The sequence below is a fragment of the Phaenicophaeus curvirostris genome, chromosome 5 (genome assembly GCF_032191515.1).
Source record: "Phaenicophaeus curvirostris isolate KB17595 chromosome 5, BPBGC_Pcur_1.0, whole genome shotgun sequence".
In the NCBI taxonomy this organism is placed as follows: Eukaryota; Metazoa; Chordata; class Aves; order Cuculiformes; family Cuculidae; genus Phaenicophaeus; species Phaenicophaeus curvirostris.
This window is the reverse complement of record NC_091396.1, coordinates 52,272,039-52,282,433: the sequence shown is the minus strand read 5'-3', so window position 1 is coordinate 52,282,433 and position 10,395 is coordinate 52,272,039.

The window sequence follows — 10,395 nt, the reverse complement described above, 5'->3', positions numbered from 1 at the left end:
ATAATGTTTACATTTACAAAATTAGGAAAAAAATAAGCAGAAAGCCTAATGTTTTAGACTGAATAATACAGAGAAATCAAGAGTACTAATATGTCTTTCCTTCGTGCTTCTTTGATGCAATTAGGCAACAAATGCAATAATTGGTTGCGGACTGCAGGCAGCAGAAAAGAAAAAGGAAGGAAAGAGAACTTACCGTGTGTTTCCCTAACCTATTTATAATGTCCCTCATGTCTGCTGTATCAACAGCTGCTTCCAAGCATCCTGTTGCTAAGCTGAGTGGTGAGACTATTTAATTCTGTCACAAGGGGCATACAGCTTCATTAACTACCATTGAAAACTTTACAGGTGCTGTCCCCAGAGTCCAGACCTTGATCTGGTATGCTACACTGGCTGCTGCAGCATTGGAAAAGTTCTGTCTGCAACCATGAAAAGTAAGAGATTCTTATCTAGGTGGAGATAAAAAATTAGACTCTGTACAAAGCCTTTAGTTCCCTATTCATATTCAAATTAGAAGTAAATTTTACCAATAATTTGCACACATTAATTTTTCCTATTATACTTCTCACTGTAAGGAGATTTGAATAACAAAGCTAGAAAAATATCTGCTGCAATTATACCACAGCAAGATTAAATCAGTTCCTCAAAATTCATAGCAAGAAAACAATTGGAGCTTTAGTTTTGAATTTTTTTAAATTAAAAAAGAGGCAGTTTTTGCGATTAACAAAGTTATTTTTTAAAAAAAAATACCATTTTCCACTTTGAGCAGATTACCTGGTTTTTCATTGTTCATGAAGGTAAACTGTTAGGTAGCAGAAGGAAAATAGATACATAGTCACATGACTTGTACTTAGAAAGTTAATGATTCACTTTTCAAATTACACTGAAGTAAAGCTTTGGCATTTATTTTCTATAATAAAATGTGCTGAAGAACATAAAAAATTCAAAATATAGCAACAAAAAATACCAATGTGAACAGAAGTCTCACAGAGTAAACCTCAGCTCCTCCTTCTCCCACAGAGATCTGCCTGGAGAACTGGCTTGAGAGAAATATTGCATTTCCTGAGTGATTGTTGTCTTTCTCCCAAAAGCCCATTGGAGAAAAGAATAATAAAAAAATATCTAACATCTTTTAGTCGTGAATGAAACTGTGTCTGTATGGCTATGTTTGTAGGCTTCATTGTTAAGGATTGTGCCTAGGCCAGTGTTTTAGTACCTGTAACTGGAAAATATTTTCCACTCTCTAGTATACAGGTACCTCTTGCATTTTAAGACTGTTATTTCTTCTTCTGTTTTCTGAAGACATGAAAATATTTTTACTACTTTCTTGCAGCAATTTGTTGTGATCATGTTTGTGTGTCTCTCCTAGGTCTTTGCTTGTCTATACCAGATTGCCCTGGATCTTTCAGTCTTCTCTCGTAAGTGATCTTTCTTCAGCTTCTAGTTGTTCTTTTCTATGTTACAGTTCATTTGGCAATTTATTGATGTGATATACACTCAGCTATGAACCACTAAGTGCTGAGGAGCTCTGCATGAAATGAGGCTCTGATGTGCAAATTGTCCCTATAGATTGGAACATTTGTGCTAATAAATAAAAGTAATGCATGTACAAATATATGTATAGTATAATACATATTTTATATCTACATACATACATACATATTTTTCTCTCTAAAAAGGAACAAACTGATTATTTGCTGTCACTCTTCTCACCTTCCTCTTCCTTCCTCTAAAAAGGGTTGTTGTGTTCACTATTTTTTTTGCTGGTCCTGTCTCAAGACTTTCCCCTCTACTTTCCCACCTACTATCCAAGAAAGATACAGGAACTCATTCTCTTGAACACTGTCAAATCTAGTTAAATCAGTCAGAACAGTTGAAGACAGCATATATGAAACTGTAGGGAGAAAGTTTTCTCTCAAAATTGATGTGTTTATATTCCTATAGTGGTGTAAATTAACTAAACCTCTTGAAACCTTCTGACTCTCAGACTTGCTTAATCTCAGTTTGTGTCCACAACTGCCACTGACTCTCTTTCAGAATTAAGGTCACTTCATGTAAGTCTCTTCTGGTTTTTCTCCCAAAACACAGATGGACATTGTTTTTTTCTTTAATAATTTGGTAGCTGAGATCACCCTCTTGTTAATCTATTAGTTTTGCTAAAATGAGAACTAAATCTTCCCTCGTTTCAAACACAGGGGGATAACTATTTCTGATGTTTGCCTTTACAAGGCAGTTAATCAGGCATCATTACTAGTCTGACAAATCAAATCTCATTGCTAGTGAAGATTTTGAAAGACCAAGCTCAGTACATTGATTCGTTAACCATAAATCTTCCCTTATCTTTGCCTTGCAAAGATAGGTATTTTTCCCTTACAGAATTTCTTATTTTAACTGTTTCCTAGTAGTTATCAAATTAGTACAATTGCAAAGGACTACCATTCTTCAAACTGTTCAAAATAGGTCATAGAAGCTTACAATTAGACAGATATCTGCAATCTAGGACCAATGTTAAACAATGTAACATATAAATTTGGATTAAGAATCCAGCATATGGTAGAACCTGATGATCTTGTAGAAGCAGTTTGTTGCAATGTCAGGGCTGGGGGCAGCCGACCGTGCTGCCCGATTACAGAGTGGCTCAGGAGAATCCTTTTAAGCACTAAAGAAGAGATGAGAAGGAAGAACTTACCTTTTATCTCACCTATTCAAGCATCGTATTGGTAAATATTATGCAAACATACAAAGGGATTGATACGGCAAAGCACTTTAAAATGTCCTGAAACAAGTAACTGCATGAGCAAACCTGCAGTGTGGCTGAATAAGTACCCAGCTACCACAGTAACAGTATATTTATCAGCTCTGGATCCAATACAGTGACTGGGGTGGGGTATGGTACTAATTCACTGACTACAGCAATATGTAACCTGTGCAGCTTGCTCCCTGGTAAGTGCCCTAAGTGAACTCGATTCTCAATTCCAGTCCATTTCCTCCCAGCTAAAATGTCCTTGACTCATTACAAAAAAAAAAAAAATCTTATCACAGAATGGTTTGGTTTGGAAGGGACTTTAAAGATCATTCAGTCCCAACCCCCCTGCCATTGGCAGGCACACCTTCTACTAGAAGATGTTTGTGCTCCAGGTGCCACCTCTGTGAAGTGAGACAGCAAACCATAATCCACAAGCTTTCAGTATTGTTTTCTGGGTGTCATCATCTTCCACCAAACTCAGAGGTTTAAAACTGTCCATGGAGACACTGTTGTTACAGGGGAAATAATACATACAGTCCTGAATAGCTTCCACTTTAACAAGTATCTTTCCTGGCAGATTTAAAGTACAGCCAATGACTTTTCAGTCCAGATTTTGTCAACTGTAAGGTTAGCGGCATGGTACCATACATACCTGTGTTAAAGCATCTCCAGAGTGCTGCCAGAAATCTGGAAAACCACTTTTGCAGAAACCTGTGCTTTACCAGAATGACTACTACCATATCTAGACTTTACACCTGCCCAGTGGCAGCAGTGTTGGAGGTAGGAGTGAGAATCCTCTCCGATCACTTTTAGGAAAACAGAATCAGAGATAAATCTACCCACCCTTACTGTTCAGCAGCCTTGTGGTCTGCAGAGCTTCCCTTTCTTGGTTAGTAAAATCTCAGTATTAAGAAAGAATCCAGCTTATCTGCAGCTTTTACATTTCACATTTGGGGGGTTTTTTTTGTTCTCATTTGGTCAACATGTTCAGAGTTTGCTGGCGTCTTAGTTCTCATTTTTAGCATGTGGCTTTGGTGGGCTGGTAGAACTGCATTCAAGAGAGTTGAAGTTTTGTTATGAGATGTATTGCTTTTTTTCTCCTGTTGGATAATCAGCATGACGGTCTTTGTCAGTTCAAAAAGGTCTCCTCTGGACTGACCCGAGTTTTAACAGCTTGACTGTGTCAGGAGATATGCCAGGTTGCTGGGGACTGTTGACTCCTAGAACAGTACTGGTGATTAACCTGTAATGAACTTTATGATCATAAGCAGAGTCGAGACGGTGCAAATAAAGCAAATGACAGACTCGGAGCAAAACTGTGACTTTCTGCAGACCTTCAAACCCACAGTTGGCTGGTAACAAAATACAAACTTGTTCGGGTTTTTTTTTTTAACTGATATTCACCCCACAAGGCGGGGAATGTGGCACGCTCCTTTCCCATATGGTTTATTAGGCAAAGAGCAGGTGCCTCTGCTTTTCAAAAAAAAAAAAAAGGCATTTTCTTCTCTGTTATTAAAAATGCAGGAGAGTTTAGAGCAGTGTTTCTCAGGAGTTTTCGTAGTACATAGAATGGTTTGGGTTGGAAGGGACCTTAAAGATCATCCAGTTCTAGCTCCCTGCCATGGGCAGGGACACTTCCCACCAGCCCAGGCTGCCCAAGGCCCCATCCAACCTGGCCTTGAACACCTCCAGGGATGGGGCAGCCACAGCTTCCCTGAGCAACCTGGGCCAGTGCCTCATAACCCTCTATCACTGCCCTCCTTATATCTAGTCTAAATCTGCCCTTCTCCAGTTTATACCCATTGCCCCTCGTCCTATTGCTACAACTCTCTGTAAACAGTCCCTCTCCAGCTTTCCTGTAGCCCCTTCAAGTGCTGGAAGGTCGCTATAAGGTCTCCTTGGAGCCTTCTCTTCTCCAGGCCGAACAAGCCCAACTCTCCCGGCCTGTCCTGGTATGGGAGGTGCTCCAGCCCTCGGATCATCCTTGTAGCCTCCCCTGGACCCGCTCCAACATGACCTAGGCTCCCTCACGCCTCGCTCTGCCGGTGCCTGCAGGTGACCGGGCTGTGCCGGCCTGGCTGCTGGGACGCACGCCTCCTTTTCTCCCGTCATCTCACGAAACGTCCTTCGGCGCATTCCAGTTTTCCCACCCTGGGCCTCCTGGCCCCGCCCCGTCCCGGAATAGCAGGAGAACGCGCGGCGCCCTCCTTGCCCCGGGGCCGCGTGACTCACCGCGCGGCCGGAGGACTACGAGTCCCAGCGTGTTTTGCGCGCACGGCCCCGCGGCCCTCTGCGGGTGGCGGAGCGCTAGGCTTGCTGGGGCGCGTAGTGCGGGCGCTATTGGCCGCGGCCCGTCCCCGCCCGCCGCGGCTGCTCTGCTCCGCACGGCGCCCACCGCAGTCACAGCGACGGCGGCTCCGCGAGCGGCGCGGGGAGCGGAGCTGACCGGGGGGCTTGGGAGCTGCTGTCGCGCTCACCACTCGGGCTAGGGCTGCACCAGGAGAGCGGTCGAAGCGCCTCGGCCGGAGGGGGACGCGCGGGGCCGGCGCGGGAGCGAGCGGCGGCAGCGCGAGTCCCGTCCCCGGTAACGCGTTCGTCCCGGGGGGAAGCGGCGCGGTGAGAATCTCGGGGCTGCCGGGCAGCGCTCTCCTCGCTGCGGTGCGGCAGCGGCGCCTCGGAGGGGGTCTGCGCGTGGGGGCTAACGCAGAGATCAGAAACGCGGAGACAGAACTGCGGTTTGAGACGGGGATCTCGCTCCTTCTGCGCGAGCGCCTCCCCAGGATTTCCGAACATGCCCGTGTTTGCTGAGCAGAAACGCTTATCCTCATCCCACTTACCCTCCTGCCCTAACGCCCCTCACTCCGAGTCGTGCGGTGTAATGAAGTTAATCATGTGATGCGGCAGTAGCTGGTTTTTTTCTGTGGTTGCAGAGGGTTTGTGTGTTTGTAGACAGACAGGAAAGTGAAGAGCAGAAGCAGTTTTACCGAAGCCTTAGGAATTGCTCAATTTGACTCTGCGCTTTTTCTAAGTGCATAGAAAAAAGGAATCCTCCTTTATCATTATCCTATCATCAGGTGTGTTCGATTGTCGCCGTCCTGGGGAGCATCCAGAGTGATTTTGATCACACTAAACATCCCTCCCTGCTCTCCATAAATGTTGCCATCTCTCTGCTGAGAAAGGCAAATCCACAATCGGTAGAATGAACTTTATTTAAAATACCTTTAAAATACCTTTATTTAATGTTGAAAAATGTTTTAAAAGATTCAGAGTTAACGTTATTACAAATTCTTGGCTTTACAGTAAAAGTGGTGTAGCCCAGTATCTATGTTAAACTGTTTTACTTCAAGTTCTCATCAAATTAAGCTGATTCATAATATGGTTACTGGTGGACTTCGTAAAGAATTATTTTGCAACAGAGACCATAATCTCCTTCAAAATGCAGCTTATCAGAGTTTACAGTGATAAAGACTTTTATCTTTCTACCATACAAGTGAATAAAGAAAACCAGACTAATTCCGCAGGGGCTTAATCACGGGTTTAGGTGCTTTGGTTTGCATAGCAGCCGGCACAGCGTGTAATCAGAACATTGCTGATGGAGAACTACAAACATTAGTTTCTTGTGAGGAGGGCTGTCTTAAGTCATGTTTTGTGGAAATCAACATCGAAATATTACAGTGACAGACAATCTGCAGGCACTGTGTGAGGAAGGAATTGTGGCTTGATTCTGAAAACTAAAATGCTAGTTGTCGTAAGAATTGCAGCTGCAAAGAAAGGGAGATTGCTAAGAAAAACTGGAATGATCAGCTAGTTAGCTGAAGGCTGTTATTTCTCCACAAGATTACTGCTAACTCACTCATTTCACATGAAGGGAAAAGGAATATAATGTTTCTGCTTATATAGCTCTTAGAGGCTGTGCTTGAGGAATACCTCAAGCTCCTGCAATGTCAGTATCACTCTAACTGCTAGTGAAAAATACTTTGATTAGCTCAGATACCTTTGTTTAGGGTGGTATCCTATTGTTCTAAGATTATTCATCTTAGTGGACTGTTTTTCCCAAACGAGAGTTGAGAACTCGAGGAGCAGGCTGTTGACCAGCAGCATTGTTCTAGCAGCAGCCGGATGTGGTCTTCTTAAGCATCCCTCTCATATCAGGTCAGACGTGTGCTGGCCATGTAATGGGAAGTGGTCAAAGGAGCTCTGTTGGGAAAAACAGGTTTTAAGACCTGAGTGAAGTGTTGTGGTAGGAGCCACCCAGTTCTGGACAGGCTTCTTTTGGAGACTGTGCAAGGTGTGCAACAACCTACCTGTATATGTACACATCGTGGTTCTGTGTGTGCAGATCTGATGCTGAACCCCCTGTGTCTACCCCCTGTGTCTGTGAGATGGGCCCACTTCCTGACCAGGTCTCCAAAGCAAAGATAGATAACTCTTCAACCAAAAAGTCTAGGAAGAGCTGATAAAATCGTCTTGTATTTTGGAGGGGTCAGTCAAAGCTCTAAAATGATCTTGTAGTGAATTTTCTTCCATGCAGTCTCACTCTGCATGCATTTAGGATCACGTGTGACAGATCTTTGATCCCTTGCTTTCTGATAAAGGTATTTTATGTACCTGTGGTGAGCTGGTCAGCTGAACTGCTTTCTCTTCTAATATGATCTGAAGACATAGCATGCACGTGATGGGAACTTTGAACTGTAGGTTAAGAACTCATTCAACACAACTCTGAACACAATCTTTTAAATTACCTGCCTCAGCACTCAAAGTCTTTCTTTAAAACAAACAGAAATATGAGGATGAGGGGTTTTCAGTTTTTTTGTTCGTTTTTTTTTACCTTTATTTTTAGTAGTTGGAAACAAGCAATGGAAGACCCGTTCCCACTGCACGTGTGTTTAATGGTTCAACCTATTTTAAATGCTGCACAGAAAACCTTAGGGAGCTGAGCATTTATTAATCATGGCTTGTTAGTGCATTGTGATATGTCTAGTTTCTTCCATTTCTTTCTGTTAGTTTGATTTACTTATAGTATAGGAAAAGACAGGTAGGTGGGATAATATGTCATAATTATTATAAAAGAGGTTTTTTTTCTGTTCTAAATAACCCATGAGAAAACACATGGTTTTATAATACAGTGCAAATGTGTCTTGGTGTTTGGATGTTTGTTATTTGTTTGTTTTTTTCCCCTGGGCCTTCTGCATCATTCACAATTTTATCTCAGCAGAGCTGAGAAATCTGAGGATGTAGATATCTGCGTTCCACTTAGGCGAATGTTGAACTCCTCATGGTGGGACTGCTTGAGGGGCTTGATAGCTGAGGTCTTCCTTCCTGATCTGGCCCTGGGCTTTTCTGTTGTAGGTCTATTTGCAGGCAGAATGTAAGGCTGTTTCTTGGTCCCTCTGCATCCCACAAAGCGTGGCCCTGTGCAGAGGGTACTCACTGGGGTGCTGAGAGCTACACATCCATATTTGTATTGTCCAGTCTGTGAGCTCATCCAGAAAGACAGTACCATCAAACTTTCCAGTTCAGGACCTCTCACTCCATAGTGTATTTTTTCTACTAGCATCTCCACTGTGTGGTGTCTCAGTCACTGACAGCCAGTGGCAGTGACTGTCTGTTTCCATGGGATGGATGCCTCTCCATGAGGATCTGCCTTGAAATTAGCCATCCGGTTGCATGACCCACTGAACAGCTGGCAGCAGCACAAATTCTACTGATATGGCCTGGATTCAAATTAATGATTTCCGTTTCTAAGAGCTAAACATCATGTGAAAGGATCTCCAGCCCTTCTGCAATTATTTGAACCATTTATTTTTTCTTTGTATTTTTCACGTAAATGTAAGTAATGTTTGTAGTTGGAGAAATGAAAATCTACACTTCAGTGAACTACTCATGAAAGTTAAACTTCTCATGAAAATTTTCTTCTCATGAAACAGATACTGAGCTTTTAGGGGTCTGTTTGCATGAAATTTGGCTCCATATTCCAGTAAGTCAAACTCACTTAAGATTTCGAAGCAGGTATTCTAAAATATATTGATTTACTTTTCTTGTCTAGTACTTCAAGAGTTAGATATACCTGGAACTGACTATTGGGATTGAATAGACTTGTGGCACTTTACAAAAGTTTTAAACAACTTGGTCTGAGCTGTAGGATGAGGCAAGTTTTGTGGATGTTGTAAACGCAGTATATCTTCACAGCAGCCATTAGTAGGTTATTTGTCTTAATCTGATGGGCTAACAAGATAGACAGGGCGGAGTGCCATAGAAAGCCACCTGTCATTGTTTGGTGACAATAATGAGAATTTTAAATTCTAGCTCAACATGAGCGATTATAACCATCTATCAAACTGCAGAAAAATTCTGCTTATTCCTTCATGTGCGCTTAGCCACTAAAGTAGTTAATAATTCAGAAAACCGTAGATCATTAAATTATGTGTTTTTCTCATCCTAAAACTCACAGTTGCAGGCAGTACAGGAGTGGTTTATTCCTGAAAGATAAGTCTCCTAGATTCAAATGAGTTTTTGGAAGAAGCTATGTCATAGCACTTTAACATTTGGTTCTGTCTTTTTCTTTATGTTCTGGAGTTTTTTGTGTATGGTCACAGCCCATGACTCCCTTTACTTCGTGCAAGCTCCATTAAAAAGAAATAAACACCACCCCAAGTTAAATATATATATGGGTTTTTTTCATACTACTGCCTGCAAGACTTAATCTTAGTGACCCATACCATGTGTTACGTTCGCGGTCTTTGCTGTACACAGCTGCTTTGGAGGTGAGCTGGCTACTTCTCTGTTTCAGGCTCATTTGGGTGGCTGCAGATGGATAGTTTTGGCAGTGGGGAACTGAGGCTGACTTAGATACTATTTAGTTGTCTTGTCAGCCTCCAGAATCTACTTTTTGTAAGTAGGCCAGTCTAGAATCCCACCTCTCAATGCGTGAGGAAGTAGGTAGTTTTTGTGCATTTACCAGGAGCATGCAATTCTTCAAGGGCGTTTGCTTTATGAGGGAAGGAGGATGCATTGGATGCAGCAGACTTGAAATGGTGACCAGTGTACATACCACCACCTCCATCCCCTCAAACAACCAGTCCCAAAGCAAGCCTTTGATTAGATGTGGCCAGATTCTTTGCTTTATAGCAAACGCTTTATTGGACAGTCATGGTGCTCAGCTCACTAGTGGGGACACTACTTCTAGTCCTCTCAAAGAAAGCAGCAAGAGCCATTTCTGCATGGGTTCAAAGCTCCTCTCTGGCTCTGCTTTTCTGAGTTTCACGTCCACAGGCTCAGACTCTGGTTCTCTTACTGTGTACTTTCTGCAAACACTTAACCACTGCACAACAGAGGCAAAAGTACAGCTCTTTCATGTGGTACCGACTCACATTTGCTTTCCTCTGGCATAACAGGTAGCACAAATAGCATGAGGCTCTTGCAGTCTGCATTTGCCCCAGCACTTAGGGCTGTCTCGTGCAGAACAGCAGTGTGGCCTCGCTCCACCCTCTCTGGCTTTGTGGGCACAGAGAGAGAGCCTTTGTGACACTCTGACCTTCTAACTCCTAAGCAATTCTCCATGTCTAAGTATCCTTGTGCCTGCATCAGCCAGGATTTGACTCAGTAATAATGGGCCAATAGTCAGTGGGCAGAAACCAGTCAACTACATAAGA